The following is a 15,913-nucleotide window of genomic DNA, read 5'->3' as shown; positions in this document are numbered from 1 at the left end:
CTGTGAAATCTTAGGTGGAGTTTGCCCAACCTCAATTTTTGACTTCTGTGTACCTGCAGACCCCAAACCACATGCAAGCTGCCTTGGGGCTTCTTGCATCTTCTGAAGAGATGGCTTGAGCTGTACATTGGCTCCTTTTAGTCACAGCTGGGATGCAGGGTACCAAGTCTTAAGACTGCAAAAAGCAGCCAGGTCTTGGGTCCAACCCACAAATCCATTCTTTCCTCCTACACATCCTGGCTTGTGATGGGAGGGGCTGCTGTAAAGACCTCCAACCTGCCCAGGAGACATTTTTTTCCCATTGTTTTGGTGATTAACATTTGGCTCCTTATTGCTTATGCAAATTTCTACAGATGGCTTGAATTTCTCCACAGAAAATGGGTTTCTCTTTTCTATGGCATCATCAGGCTACAAATTTTTCAAACTTTTATGCTCTGCTTTCCTTTGAAATATAATTCGCAATTTCAAACCATATCTTTGTGAATACATAAAACTGAATGCTTTCAACAGCACCCATATCACAACTTGAACTCTTTGCTGCTTAGAAATTTCTTGTGCCATATACCCTAAATTACCTCTCACAAGTTCAAAGTTCCACAGATCTCTAGGAGAGGGGCAAAATGCCACCAGTCTCTTTGCTAAAACATAGCAAGGGTCACCTTTTTTCCAGGTCCCAACAAGTTTCTCATCTCCATCTGAAACCACCTCAGTATGGACTTCATTATCCATATCACTATCAGCATTTTGGGCAAAGCCATTCAACAAGTCTCTAGGAAGTTCCAAACTTTCCCCCAGCTTCCTGTCTTCTGAGCCCTCCAAGTCTCTAGGATGTCCCAAACTTTCCCAAATTTTCCTGTCTTCTTCTGAGCCTCCCAGACTGTTCCAGCCTCTGCTTGTTACTCTGCTCCAAAGTCAGTTCTACATTTTGAGGTATCCTTATAGCAGTATTCCACTCTATGGGTACCAATTTATTGTATTAGTCCGTTTTCATACTGCTATGATGAAATACCTGAGACACGGTAATTTATAAAGAAAAAGAGGTTTAATGGAGTCGCAGTTCCACATTGCAGAGGAAGTCTTGCAATCACGGTAGAAGGTCAAGGAGGAGCAAAGGCAACACTTACATGGCAGCAGGCAAGAGAGCATTTGCAAAGGAGCAGCCCCCCTTTATAATACCATCAAATCTCATGAGACTGACTTACTATCACAAAAACGGCATGGGATAATGGGCCCTCATAATTCAATTACCTCCCACTGGTCCCCTCCCATGAGATGCAGGCATTATGAGAACTACAATTCACGATGAGATTTGAGTGAGGACACAGTCAAACCATATCAAGGCATTCTAACCTGACATAGTGTTCCTAAGTGCAGAAATTTGAATGCTAGACTGGAAAGCAAAGATGGCTGCAGTCAAACTTGCAGAGAGAGAGATTTCCCAAGTTCAGAATACTGGCATTGGCAGCTTTGCTCTTGTATTAGTCATGGTTCTCAAGAGGAATAGAAACAAAAGGGAATGCACATGCGTGCACATACACAAACACATATATATAAATGGCGGGGAATGTATTATGATTGCTTTATAGGAGTATAAAGACTGAGATGTCACACAATCTCTACAAGCTTGTAGGTCCAGCAATGCTAGTGATACAGTTCCAGCCTAAATCTAAAGGTCTGAGAATCAAGGGAGTCAATGCTGTAACTCTTGGTCCAGGACTGAGAGCCTGAGAACAAAGCATGCTTATGTCTGAGGACAGGAGAAGACAGATGTTCCATTTCAAGCAGAGAGCAAATTCACCCCTCCTCCATCTTTTCTTCTTATTTTCTTCTGTTGCTTTTTTTTTTATTAGACCCTTAACGGTTTGGATGAGATCTACCTTTATTGGAGAGGGTGATATCTTTTATTCAGTCCCCCAGTTCAAATGCTAATATATTTGGGAAACACATTCACAGATACATGAAAAAATATTTACCAGATAAGAATCTCTTAGTCCAGTCAAACTGACTTCTACAATTAACCATCATAGCTGTATAGAGCAAATATGGGAAATACAATTGCCTATATCAGGAATGAAAAAGGTAACTTCACTATAGATTCTACAGATAGTAAAGGATAATTAAACACAACATTATAAATGACTTTATTGCAACATATTTGACAACTTGGGTGAAATAGACAAAACTTGCTAAAAAGTGACACAAGAAGAAAAAAAAATACTAACCTCATATATCTAGCGATTCAATAGAATGCCTATTCAAAAACTCACAGGAAAAGTTTCTAGACAAAAAGCCTTCATCAGTTAATTTCATCTATCCACAGAAATGATTTCAGAGAATAGATCAAGGTATAATTTCCAGCTCATTTAACAAGGCCAGCAAAACTCTGATATCAAAACTTAACAGAAATAGTATTAAGAAAGAAAATTAGGGAACAGTATCCCTCATGAAAATAAACATGAACTTGCTTCACAAACTATCAGTAAATTAATTCTTCAAAACACACACACACAGAAGTAAATATATCATGATCATGGGTGTTTAACATTTAATAATCTACCAGTATAAACTATCACAATAAAAAATATGAATTACACATAATAATTTCGATACATGCCAAAAAAAATTTTACAAAATTCAACACTTATTTGTTACAAAATACATTGAATCCCCTCCCTTCAAAATTTGAAGCCTAATTTCCAATCACTTTAATATAGGTCAGATTCATTTTCATCTAAACAAATGGGAAAGGGGGCCAATATGACTAATTAGAAGCAGCTGTAGTCCACAGCATTCATAGAGACGAACAAAAGGGGCAAGTGAATACAGCACCTTCAGCTGAAATATTGAAACTGATCAGGGAAACAACTCAAACCATGGAGAACAAAGAAAAGCAGGGTAGGGCAATGGCCCACCCGGGAGCAACACAAAGCCAAGAGAATCCCCTGCCAAGGAGAGCAGTGAGTGATTGTGCGACCCTGGAAAACCATGCTTCTCCCATGGATCTTTACAACTTGTGGATTAGGAGATCCCCTTGTAAGCCCAGGCCATAGGACCTTGATTCTGTGATCAGCTCCATACCGAGCTGTGTGGAGTCTCGACAGAGCAGCTGCTCAGGTACACATAAAGACCCAGTAGCTTTACGTACTCTGGCCCTGGCATCCCCAACAAATGTGTCTGAAACCCAGGCAATGTGGGAAGTCCATACATACCCCTCGGAAGGGGGCTGAATCCAGGAGTCAAGCAGCATCATTCTGTGGGCTCCACTTCCATGGCATCTTATAAGATAAGATCCACTGGCTTGGAATTCCAGTTAGTCACCAGCAACAGGGTGGAGCCTGCCTGAGACTGGACAGAGCCCCTGGGGAGAGGGGTGGGCCACTATCTCTGCTGTTTGGTCAACTCAGGCATTGCAGCTTGCGGGCTTTGGACAGTCCAAATGGTCTGGACAAGGAAGGGTCCTCCCAGTAGTGTAACACAGTTGCTTTGCCAGGTAGAGGTCAGAGTGGTTCTTTAAGTGGGACCCCTATCAATTCCTTCTGACTGGGCAGAACCTCCCAGTTAGGCCATCCAGAGACCCCTGTGCACACATATTCTACAAACAGAGCTCAGCTCTCTCCCTAAGACAGAGCGGCCAGGGGAAGGGGAGGGCTACCACCTTCACTGTTTGGACAACTCAGACATTCCAACTGGGTTTTGGAGATTTCCAGCTGACAGGGGCAGAGGTGGTTCCCTAGCACAACATGGCTACCTTGTCAAGGTGCGGCCAGACTGCTTCTTTAAGCAGGACCCCAATCTACTCATCTTCATCTTCGTGGGGTGGGTCCTCCAAGCCAGGTCTTCCAGCCACCCCCACTAGCGTTCTGTAGCTGACAGAGCTCTAATTCCTCCCTCGGGAGGAGTGCTGGGGGTGGAGCAAGCTGCCACCTTAGCTGATGGGGCTTCTCAGCCAGTCCAGCCTCTGGGCCATGGACAGCCCAAACTTATCAGGGGCTGAAAGGATTTCCAAAACAACACAGCTGCTCTACCAAAAAGCAGCCAGACTGCTTCTTTAAGAGGGTCCTTGATTCCATTCCTCCTGTCTAGGTGAGACCTCCCAACTGGGTTCTCCAGCCACCTTCTACAGGCAAGTTCAGGCCAGCAACAGGTCAGTACCCACCTGGGATAGAGCTTCCAGAAGAAGGGGCAGGCTGCCATCTTTGCTCTTTCATAGCCCAGCCTTCACTGGTGATACTTCCAGCTATGGGAAAAACCAGGTCAATTAAGGTCTGACCACCAGCAAACCACAGACCATCAGACCACCAGCAAATCACACCAGCCCTATGCAAGAGTGGCCAGACTCTTAAAATAAAAACCAACAAACAAACAGAAGACAAAAACAGCAACTACATTAACAACAAAAGATAAGTCACAGGAACCCCATCCCAGGATTAGCAAACTCAAAGATTGAAGGCAGATAAGCCTACAAAGATGAGAAAGAATCAACACAACACTAAAAGCTCAACAAGCAAAAGTGCCCCTTTTCCGCCAAATGACCACAACACCTCCCAGCAAGGGTTCAGGACTGGGCTTAGGCTGAGATGGCTGAAATGACAAAAATAGACTTCAGAATGTGGATTAAAAACAAACTTCCCTGAGGTAAAGATGCATGTTGTAACACAATGCAAAGAAACGGAGAATCATGATAAAACAATGCAGGAGCTCACAGACAAAATTGCCAGTTTAGAGAAGGACATAACCGACCTGATAGAGCTGAAAAACACACTACAAGAACTTCACAGTGCAATCACTAGTATTAATACCAGAATAGAGACAGCAGAGGAAAGAATCTCAGAGCTTGAAGACTGTCGTTCTAAAATAGGACACGCAGACAAGAATAGAGAAGAAAGAATGAAAAAGGATGAACAAAACCTTTGAGAAATATGGGATTATGTAAAGAGACCAAATCTACAACTGATTGGGGTACCTGAAAGAGATGGGGAGAATAGAACCAACTTGGAAAACATTCTTCAGTCCCTCTCCATGTATAGCCTTCCACAGAAATGCTTGAGCGCCCTTGTAACATTGCTGTGGAATTTCCCTAAAACAATTTCCCTAAAACAATGTTACCATCCAGGAGAACATTATCAACATTAACGAGACAGGCCAACATTCAAATTCAGGAAACTCAGAAGCCCCAGTAAGATACTCCATGAGAAGATCACTCCCAAGACCCATAATCATCAGATTCTCCAAGGTCAAAATGAAAAAAAAAAAAAATGTTAAGTGCCACTAGAGCAAAATGCCAGGCCACCTACAAAGGGAAGTATATCAGACTAACAGCAGACCTCCCAGTGGAAACTGTACAAACCAGAAGAGATTTTTAAAACAAAGAATTTATAACCCAGAATTTCATATCTGGCCCAACTAAACTTTATAAGCAAAAGAGAAATAAGATTATTTTCAGAGAAGTAAATGCTGAAAGAATTTGTTACCACCAGACCTGCCTTACAAGAGCTCCTAAAGGAAGCACTAAATATGAAAAGGGAAAACCATTACCAGCCACTACAAACACACACTGAACTACACAGACAAGTGCTACTGAAAAGCAGCCACATAAACAAGTCTGCAAAATAACCAGCTAACATCATGATGACTGGATCAAATCCACACATAACAAACCTTAAATGTAAATGGGATACATGCCTCAGTTAAAAGATACAGAATGGAAAGCCACATTGGCTCAAAATAAAGGGGTGGAGAAAAATTTACCAAGCAAATGGAAAACAAAAAAAAAGCAGGGATTGCAACCCTAGTTTCTGACAAAGCAAACATTAAACCAAGAAAGATCAAAAAGGACAAAGAAGGGAATTACAAAATGGTAAAGTGTTCAACAAGAAGAGCTAACTATCCTAAATATATATGCACCCCAAACAGAAGCACCCAGATTCATAAAGCAATTTCTTGAAGACCTTCAAAGAGGCTTAGACTCCCACACAATAATAGTGGGAGATTTTAACACCCCACTGACAATATTAGACAGATCACTGAGACAGAAAATTTAAAAAGATATTCAGGACCTGAACTTAGCTCTGGATTAAGTGAACCTGATAGATATTTACAGAATTCTCCACCCAAAAACAACAAAATATACATTCTTCTCATGGCCATATAGTTCTTACTCTAAAACTGATCACATAATCAAAAGTAAAACACTTCTCAGCAAGTGCAAAAGAACTGAAATCACAACAGTGTCTCAGATCACAGCACAATCAAATTAGAACTCAAGATTAAGAGATTCACTGAAAGCCACACAACTATATGGAAATTTAACAACCTGCTCTTAAATGACTTTTGGGTGAATAATAAAATTAAGACAGTAATCCTGAAGTTATTTGAAACTAATGAGATCAAATGTACAAGGTACCAGAGCCTCTGGGATGCAGCTAATGCAGTGTTAAGAGAACAATTTATAGCACTAAATATTCACATCAAAAATCTAGGAAGACCTCAAGTTAGCAACCTGAGCTTAACACCAAGGTGATGGAATGATCTGTGCAGCAAACTACTGTGGAACATGTTTACCTATTTAACAAACCTGTACATTCTGCAATGTACCGCTGAACTTACAATTTGGAAGTAAGATAAAATAAACAAAAGGGATAGCTACAAGTTTACACTCTTAGTCTCTCTCTCGCCCCCGCCAACATCACCCCCCACCCACCTCTGTCTTCCTCTCTCTAATTGTTTTAGGGAAATTCCACAGCAATGTTATAAGGACACTCAAGCATTTCTGTGGAGGGCTATACATGGAGAGCGACTGAGATTTCCTATTGAGCACGTGAACGAACCACCTATAAAAGAGGATATAAGACTGGCTAATAAATGTACAGAAAGTACTTACTGTCATTAATAATGAAGACATGCAAATTAATACCTCCATAAGACACCAATTAAACTCACTAGAATGTCTGAAATTTTAAAAAGCTGGCATGACAAATATTGGTGAGATGTAATAAAACTCAAAATTTCTTAAATGACTCAACTACTTTTGAGAATTGCGTAATATTTTATAAAGCTACACTTACAGTACTGAATGATCCAGCAATTACACTTGTAAATATTTACTGATAATAATTGAACACGAAGTCGTATGCAATAATGCTTGTAAAAATCATTCAAAATGAACTCTGAACTGCAAATAACCAAACTGCCATCAACAGTGAAATGTAGCTAACGACCTGTCCGTATTGTCAAAGATCTGAAAAAATACATGATTGGAAAATTGGCAACAAAGGTATTTGGACAGATCTGCCTGATACGCACAGTATATAAAGATATTTATATCCTATGCCAATACTCACTGAAGAATTACTCTGCTAGAAAAGAATTTTAAAAATGAAGTGAAAAGAATGACAATTTTGTGAATGCTAGGCAGACACTTTTCCCAGGAATGTATGTTATGGCTGACCGTTCTCCTGAATAAAGTGGCCATGATTATAGGAATAGAGATTAATCAACATGGACTTCCACTCACTAACGGTGATCTGGTTCTCACCACTGCTGAGTGTCAAATCTGCCAATGTCAGGAATCAAGAATTATTCCTCAGTATGGCAGAAATTAGACCTACCAACATGGAAGAAGTAGAGTTTTGTTTGTAGTGTAATAGTTATGCACTCTAGGTATAAGTTTAAATCTGTCTCCTCTGCAATGCTTCTCCCACAATCCATGAACTTACATATTGCTTTATCCATTATCATGATATTAGATTGGTGCAAAAGTAAATGTGGTTTTTGCCATTAAAAGTAATGGCAAATTTTGCCAGTTTTGGTTTTTGCCATCAAAAGTAATTGCCATTATATTTTAATGGCAAAAACCACGATTATTTTTTGCACCAATCTGGTATTACAAATACCATCACATGTGATCAAGGCACTGTACAGAAAGACATTATAAAACATATTAAGTATTCCCAAAGACCTGCTCTCAGGAAATGTACTGGTTTTTGTCATATGCTCCGGTATTCTGAAGCAATGACTTGAGAGAGTAGCAGATAACCTTTTGAAGACTTAGACTTACATGCAGGCAAATGTCTTCTGGGGCACAGTAAGTGTTCTCAATTAGCAATGAATATATTGCCTTGTTTTACCCATAACCAGGATTTATTGGTGTGGGAATTAAGAGGTTGAGACAAGAGTGGCTCTATTCACTATCTCTCTTAATTATCCACTAGCAAAATGTTGGCATCTTGTTCCCAGAATTTTAATCTCTACTGATCTAAAGGTCTTAGTCAACCACAGTGAGGAATGCTTCCACAGGAGGCTATAACAGATTTTGTTGAACTGGAAATTGAGACTGGCACGTGGAGGTGCTGGGCTTTCTATAGCAACAAATCAACAAGCAAAAAAATATTTCACTATGTTTTCTTTGTTATGGATTTTGACTATTAGGAGAAAATTTCATTCTTACTATACAAGGGAGGTAAAAAGGCATACGTCTATACTGCAAAATATCCTGTGCATATACATTTTTGTATTCACATACACTGTGATTAAAGTAGTTAGAAACCTATGACAAATCAACTTAGGCAGAACTAATCTCCTTGATTCTTCAGAAACTTAGGTTAATATTATATTGAGATGTTGCCTCACACTTGTTAGAATGACTATTACAAAAAAAGAAGAAAGATAACTTTTGATGAGGATGTGGAGGAAAGTAGAATCCTTGTACACTGCTGGTGGGGATGCAAATTAGTACATTCATTATGGAAAACTGTGGCGATTCCTAAAAGAAAACAACTAATCTCTTAATGAGCCTAAAATACTTTAGTAAACAGGTTTATTTGGAGAATGTGAGTTCAGGAGCATCTGCATTAACTCCAAAAATAGCTCCATTTCAGCTTGTATTAATCTGAAATGTTTAAATATTAAAGTCATGTTACTGGTCAAACATTAAAAAAAATATTCTCTCATGTAAGTTGACTCATTAAGTAGTATACAACAAAGCTTTTTAATTAAATAGAACATCTTAGAACAACATAAAAGGAATACAAATTTGTTTAAAGGGAAGAAATAGTGAAACCATGAAGGAAACTGGTCTTCCGGGAGACACCAAAAAAGCCCTAAGCTCAATTGAGTAGGTAGTTCTTCAAACTTTAATGTGTATTAGCCACTAAGGTATTCAAAGCTTTAGAATCACTTTAAAATAATGTTCCATCTTCTAAATGTTGTTTTGAAACAACTGTTTACAATTTTTATTAATACTCTGTATTTGGTAACTCACATGACAGTGAGTACCTAAAGAAAGAAAGACTATTATTAAGTGTTGTGGGATGAAAGAGTGAGGGTCACGATCAACTCAGTAGGCCAATGGAGGCTACATGAGTAAACAGCAAACTGTTCTCATGAAAGCAGCTTGTTGGCAAACCAACTGTCTCTGCCACCCAGAAGGAATGCTGAGGGCAGTCACACCCCAGGGGCAAGTGTTTCTTGTAATTAGACACATCTGAAGCCTGTTAGCAATAATGTGAACCTGTGCTCAAGTAAGCAGCTGACCAATCATTACCTCCCGCTTCCTGCTCTTTCTGCCCAATAAATACGAAGCTCTGTAGAGGCCAGGAGGCTGCCTTTGCTCATTAGAAGCAAGGAGCCCTCTTCTTCTTCCCCATGTTACCCTTCCTTTAAAATATCTACTTTTAAGTTTTCACTTCTGCATTTGCCCCTCTTCATTCAGTCCCATAGTAACCGTGGCAAACCATGGCATTTATGTGTGCATATATATATTATTATTTTTGAGACGGAGTCTCCCTCTGTCGCCCAGGCTGGAGTAGAGTGGCACGATTTTGGCTCACTGCAAGCTCCGCCTCCCGGGTTCACACCATTCTCCTGCCTCAGCCTCCCCAGTAGCTGGGACTTCAGGCGCCCACCACCATGCCCCGCTAATTTTTTGTATTTTTAGTGGAGATGGGGTTTCACCGTGTTAGCCAGGATGGTCTCGATTCCCTGACCTCATGATCCGCCCGCCTCGACCTCCCAAAGTGCTGGGATTACAAGCCTGAGTCGCTGCTCCCGGCCGTATATATTAATTTATACACTTATTTTATTCATGTTAATGTTACATATAATCAGTTACCAAATATGTGCTATATGGCAGGTATTGTGTTACCTGGTTTACAAAATTGTATTATAAAACTGGTATAATAATGACAATAATTCAACTAAGATTTATATTATGTAATCATAATGTAATATCTGTAAAAATTATGTAAATCAGATTTATATCATGTAATTGTAATAAATCTTCACACAGGTTTCTTTTGAATGTGTGATCAGTGCTTTTCTATAAAGAATGGAACTGTATACCTTTATATAAAACCAAAAGCATCTTGTTGCTTTCAGAAGCAGTATTTCCATTTTGATTTATTCAAATAGTAAAAGTGATTAAAATATTAAAACACATGCTGGCAGTATAAAGAGGCCACCGTAACAACTATTTGGTTCAGAATATTCACCCTCTTTTTTCTCCTTTTAACAGTAAGCGATTACCACGCCATCAGTAGTAAATTACTTCAGGAATTCTTGGTTTAATCAATTTGATGCAGTAGGAATTATAAATACGATTAAACAAGTAGAATTAAAATTGAGATAACAAGGATAAGAAAAATACAACTGAAAACTATTTTGTGTGTTATCATTTGCTTCTCGTAATTGTATAGTATGTGATACACTATTTCTTAACTTCATCACTCTACAATATAAGCTGCAAATAATATTCATGTTAGTCAAGGTTAATTCTTGGCTCATTAAAAAACTGAATTTAAAATGCCTTGAGCAAAAAAAAAAAAAATAGAAAGAACTAAAAAGAAGATAAATTTATTAAAACGATGTAAGTAAAGGATGCAACAGCATTTTATGTAACACAAGGGCAGACAGTACATTTAGGCCTCCTGAGGGCTGAGAAACAGGATGCAGAAACCTATCAAGGATCAAAGCTTCCAAATCATCAGTCTTTCCCTCTCCCCCTGGAGCCACATGACCTCTCATCTCTGCACCGCTTTGTATGTCTGTTTCATTCTTATCCCTGTAGACTGGCTTTCTCTCTTCCTCAGCAGATGAACACAGCTCTGCAATTTACATTACCTCAAGTCTAGACACAAATGGAAATATTCTAGAATCACTGAAATCAATTTTAAGTTCCTGAGACTATAATTGGCTTAATAAAGATGCAACACTACCATGCTTGATAAACAAGATATTATACTTTATACCCATTAATTTGGAAATAGAAAGTTAAGAAAAAGCACTCTAATCATTACACTAATAGATTCAAATGCATCCAAACATTTTTGACGTATGTGGTTTAAGGAACAGTGTTAGCAAAACATTCAGTGTTAAGTAAGCATTAGATACCATCAGTCCTTAACTTTACATACAGAGGTCTTTTCTACTGAAAAATTTGCAAAAATAAAGAAATTGATGATACATAAAAAAGAAAAGATTTTTGGATTTCATAGGGCAAAGGTGTGACAGGTATAAAATACACACCTAAATCTACAAATCTATAGTACTTCTTAAGTCTGTATTCTTGACTTCAGTGAAAAGAATTATCTTACTTACAGGACAGAAGCGAAGGAGAAATAAAATAGTAAGATAAATGAATTTCCTTGAGAAGAGTTTTTCGTGAGATAATATCCTGAAGATTGAGCATCATAGAAAGTCATGTTAGAGATATGGTAATACCAAGACAAGCAGTGAATCATATGTCTCCCTTATGAAAGAAAAAAAAAGATTTAGCCAGTTTCTTCACAATCCTCAAATAAATAAATTGAGCAGAAGTTGAACCATGGTGTTCAGAATACCAAAACTCTCTCTCTATATATATATATAATATATATATGAAGATACAAAATACCTGGGAGAAAACTTTTCTTCATAATTTAAGACACCAGTCTCATTTAGACATTGGAAACAAAAATTGATTACAATTAAACCCAAAACCATTTTTTAAGAAAAAAATACTCCTATAATTCAATAAAAAATGATGCATTATCAGAAGAATGTGTCCACCAAGCAAATTAAAAGAGTAAAATGATGATTTAAAGTTCTACAGAGAAATACCAAGCTTTGTAAAAACACTGATCAGAATACAAACAATTTTAATATTTTTAGCCAGACAGCAGGAGGACATAAAATGGGAACTGACAAATACTTAGAAAACAATTAGAAAAACATATTCTTTTATTTTCAGAAGAAAAACTAAATTCAAAGAAAGCTAAGAAGAAATATGTATCATCGAAGACAAAATACATGCAAAGTAAAAACATTTGAAAATCAACATTTGGCAATTCTTCAGAAATTATTATTTCAGGATCAATAAGTAACAATTGAAATTTTTGAATGACTCCTTGATAGAAAATTTCAAAAAGAAAAAAAGAAGCTGTTGTCTTCTGAACCACAATTGAATCTTAGCTTCTCTAAAAATGGGCAATAGAATATTTTGTTTCCTTATGTAAAACAATATGAATCTCAGAGAATATCTATAAAGTGTTCATTTCAAATTTGTTAAAATAAACTCCAGATGTACCTTCAATTTTCAACAAATGCAGGGAATACGGAAATTAGCTAAATGATTTTATAAGAAAATAAACAGAAACAGCCAGAATGTGGGGCATTCCAAAAGAAAGTAGGTTTGCACATAAAAAATAAATTTAAAAAGAATTGTTCTGGCCTGGCTTAGGGCATATCGCAACTACATGCAGTATGTGAACCTTGGTTAAAATCTTATCCAAAAAATAAATACTAAATAATTTGGAGAAAATCAGAAATACTCAGGAAAATACTGTAACAGAATAGCATCATAGTTACATGTGAAAATATCTGTACCATGAAAAACAAATATTGCAGTGTTTATCAACAAAATACCTTCAGCCATGGAAAATTTGTTTGAACTTATTTAGAGAAAAAAGGACAAGTAAATCAAATGAAGAAAATCGAAATATTTTGAACCTCAGTATCATGCACATACGGGGTTTAGTTTACTATTTTATTCTACTTCTATATTTGACCATTATTGTAGAAAACAATGAATATTAAATAAAAAATCTTGTGAGTTATAATCCAAGCAGTTCTCAAATACAATATTGTGTTTCAAAGTATAGTTCTTAAGAAAAAAGAAAAAATAAATAAAACTTTAATATCATGAATCTAAGACAAAATAAAATAAAAATAAAAATTTTTAAAAATAAAAAGATAATTTAGAAATTTAAACCAACTAAAATACTAGAGTTATTAATTAAAACTTAGATTGGCTTTTTGACAACACAAAAATGTATGCATAGCTTTAGTAATATAAGAAAAATATTTAATATGTACACATAAATACATAATTTATAAGATGTATATTTTAAATTTGAGATGATACGGTAATATTTGTACTCAAATACTTTTTTGCTATATATCATGTGGATTATTTTCTCCAAAGTTATAACTTGCAATAAGCTTAAACAAACTAAAGAGACAAAATAAAAATTTGATTAAATAAAAGGAAAGGTAGCACAAGATCAAATCTAAAACTATGTGAGATCCACGTGGATTATTTATTAATTCATTTTGCAAAGTTAGATTAACAGGAGAATTAAAAGCCATATATTAAGAAAAAATTTAAAATGACACTTAAGAAATGAGTGGATCATTCTTTAAAAACAAAAGTAGTAAATTATGTACAAATACGAATAACTTCAAAATTTCAAGGGATTTTTTTCATAAAACTATGTGAGATCCACGTGGATTATTAATTCATTTTGCAAAGTTAAATTAACATGAGAATTAAACAAAAGCCATATATTAAGAAAAAATTTAAAATGACACTTAAGAAATGAGTGGATCATTCTTTAAAAACAAAAGTAGTAAATTATGTACAAATACGAATAACTTCAAAATTTCAAGGGATTTTTTCATAAAATATTAATTTTAGTTTAAAAATTGCAGGGTGACACCTCCACTAAAAGGAAGACAAAAAGCAAGAAAGGGAAGACCATAAAACAACTTGAAAACAAATAACAAAATGGGAGAAGTAAGTTCTTACCAGTCAAGAATAACATTGAATATAAATAGAATAAACTCTCCAACAAAACCCACGGAATGCGCAGGGTGCAGTGCCTCACTTCTGTAATCCCAGTAGCACTTTAGGAGGCCTAGGTGGGCAGATCACCTGAGGCCGGGAGTTTGAGAACAGCTTGGGCCAACACAGCAAAATCCTGTCTCTACTAAAAATACAAAAAATTGGCCAGCATGGTAGCAGGCGCCAGTAATTCCAGCTACTTGGGAGGCTGAGGCAGGAGAATCACTTGAACCTGGGAGGCAGAGGCTGCAGTGTGCCACTGCACTCCAGCCTGGACAACAAAGGTAAAACTTCATGTTGGAGAAAAAAAAATATTGTGTGTGTATATATATACACACACACACACACATATAACAAAACAAAAGCATGGAGTGGCTGAATAACAAAACAAGACTCAATCATCGCATCATCAGTTACCTACAATTCACCTATGAAGATACACATAGACTGAAAATAGGAATGGAAAAAAAATATTCCATGACAAAGGAAACAAAAAAAAGAGCAAGAATAGCTATACTTATATCACATAAAATAGATTTCAAGACAAAATCTGTAAAAGACAAAGTCCATTATATAATGATAAAGCAGTCAATTTAGCAAGAGGTTATAACAATGTTAAATATATATACATCCAGTGCTGGAGCACGCAGATATATAAATAAAATATTAGAACTAAAAAGAGAGAGCTTTATATTGTTTGGCTGTATCCCCACCCAAATGTCATCTCGAATTGTAGCTCCCATAATTCCCACATGTTGTGGGAAGGACCTAGTGGGTGATAATTGAATCATGGGAGCGGATTCCCCATGCTGTTCTCATGGTAGTGAATAAATCTCATGAGATCCGATGGTTTTATAAGGGATTTTCCCTTTCACTTGGCTCTCATTGTCTCTTGCCTGTTGCCATGTAAGACATGACTTGCTTCCCCTTTGCTTTCCACCACAATTTTGAGGCCTCCGCAGCCATGTGGAATTGTGAGTCAACTAAACCTCTTTCATTTATAAATTACCCAGTCTCAGGTATATCTTTATTAGCAGTATGAGAACAGACTAATACAGACCTCAATATAATAATAGCTGGAGACTTCAGCAGCCCACTTTCATTTATGGACAGATCTTCTGGCAGAAAATCAGCATAGAAATATCAGATTTAATCTGCACTGCAGAACAAATGGACCTAATAGATATTTACAGAGCATTTCATTCAGCAGATGTAGAATACATATTCTTCTCCTCAGCACATGAATTATTCTTGAGGATACACCATATTTTAGGTCACAAAACAAGTCTTAAAACATTCAAAAAAACTGAAGTCAAATCAAGCATCTTCTCTGAGCACAATGGAATAAAACTAGAAATAAGTAACGAGGAAATTTGGAAACTAAACGCATGGAAATTAAACTATATGCTCTGAAATAACCAGTGGGTCAATGAATAAATTAAGCAGAAAATTGAAACATTTTTTGGAACACATGATAATGGAAACTAAATATACCAAGGCCTATGGGATATACTGAAAACAGACTAAGAAGTAAATTTATAGCTATAAATGTATAAATGTCCACAAAAAATAAAAAAATCTCAAATAGATAACCTAACGATGCATCTTAAAGAGCAAGAGCAGACCAAACCCCAAATTGGTAGAAGAAAATAAATAATGAAGAGCAGAGCAGAAATAAATATGTGAATTTAAAATGAAGGAAATACAAAAGACCAAGGAAAGTAGTTTGTTGTTTGAAAAGATAAACAAAACTGACAAACCTTTAGTCAGACTAGCGAAGAACAAGAAGATCCAAATAAAATTACAGATGAAAAAGAG

The sequence above is a fragment of the Macaca mulatta genome, chromosome 17, assembly GCF_049350105.2.
Source record: "Macaca mulatta isolate MMU2019108-1 chromosome 17, T2T-MMU8v2.0, whole genome shotgun sequence".
In the NCBI taxonomy this organism is placed as follows: Eukaryota; Metazoa; Chordata; class Mammalia; order Primates; family Cercopithecidae; genus Macaca; species Macaca mulatta.
The sequence above is the reverse complement of the archived record's forward strand: the minus strand, read 5'-3'. Positions refer to the sequence as shown.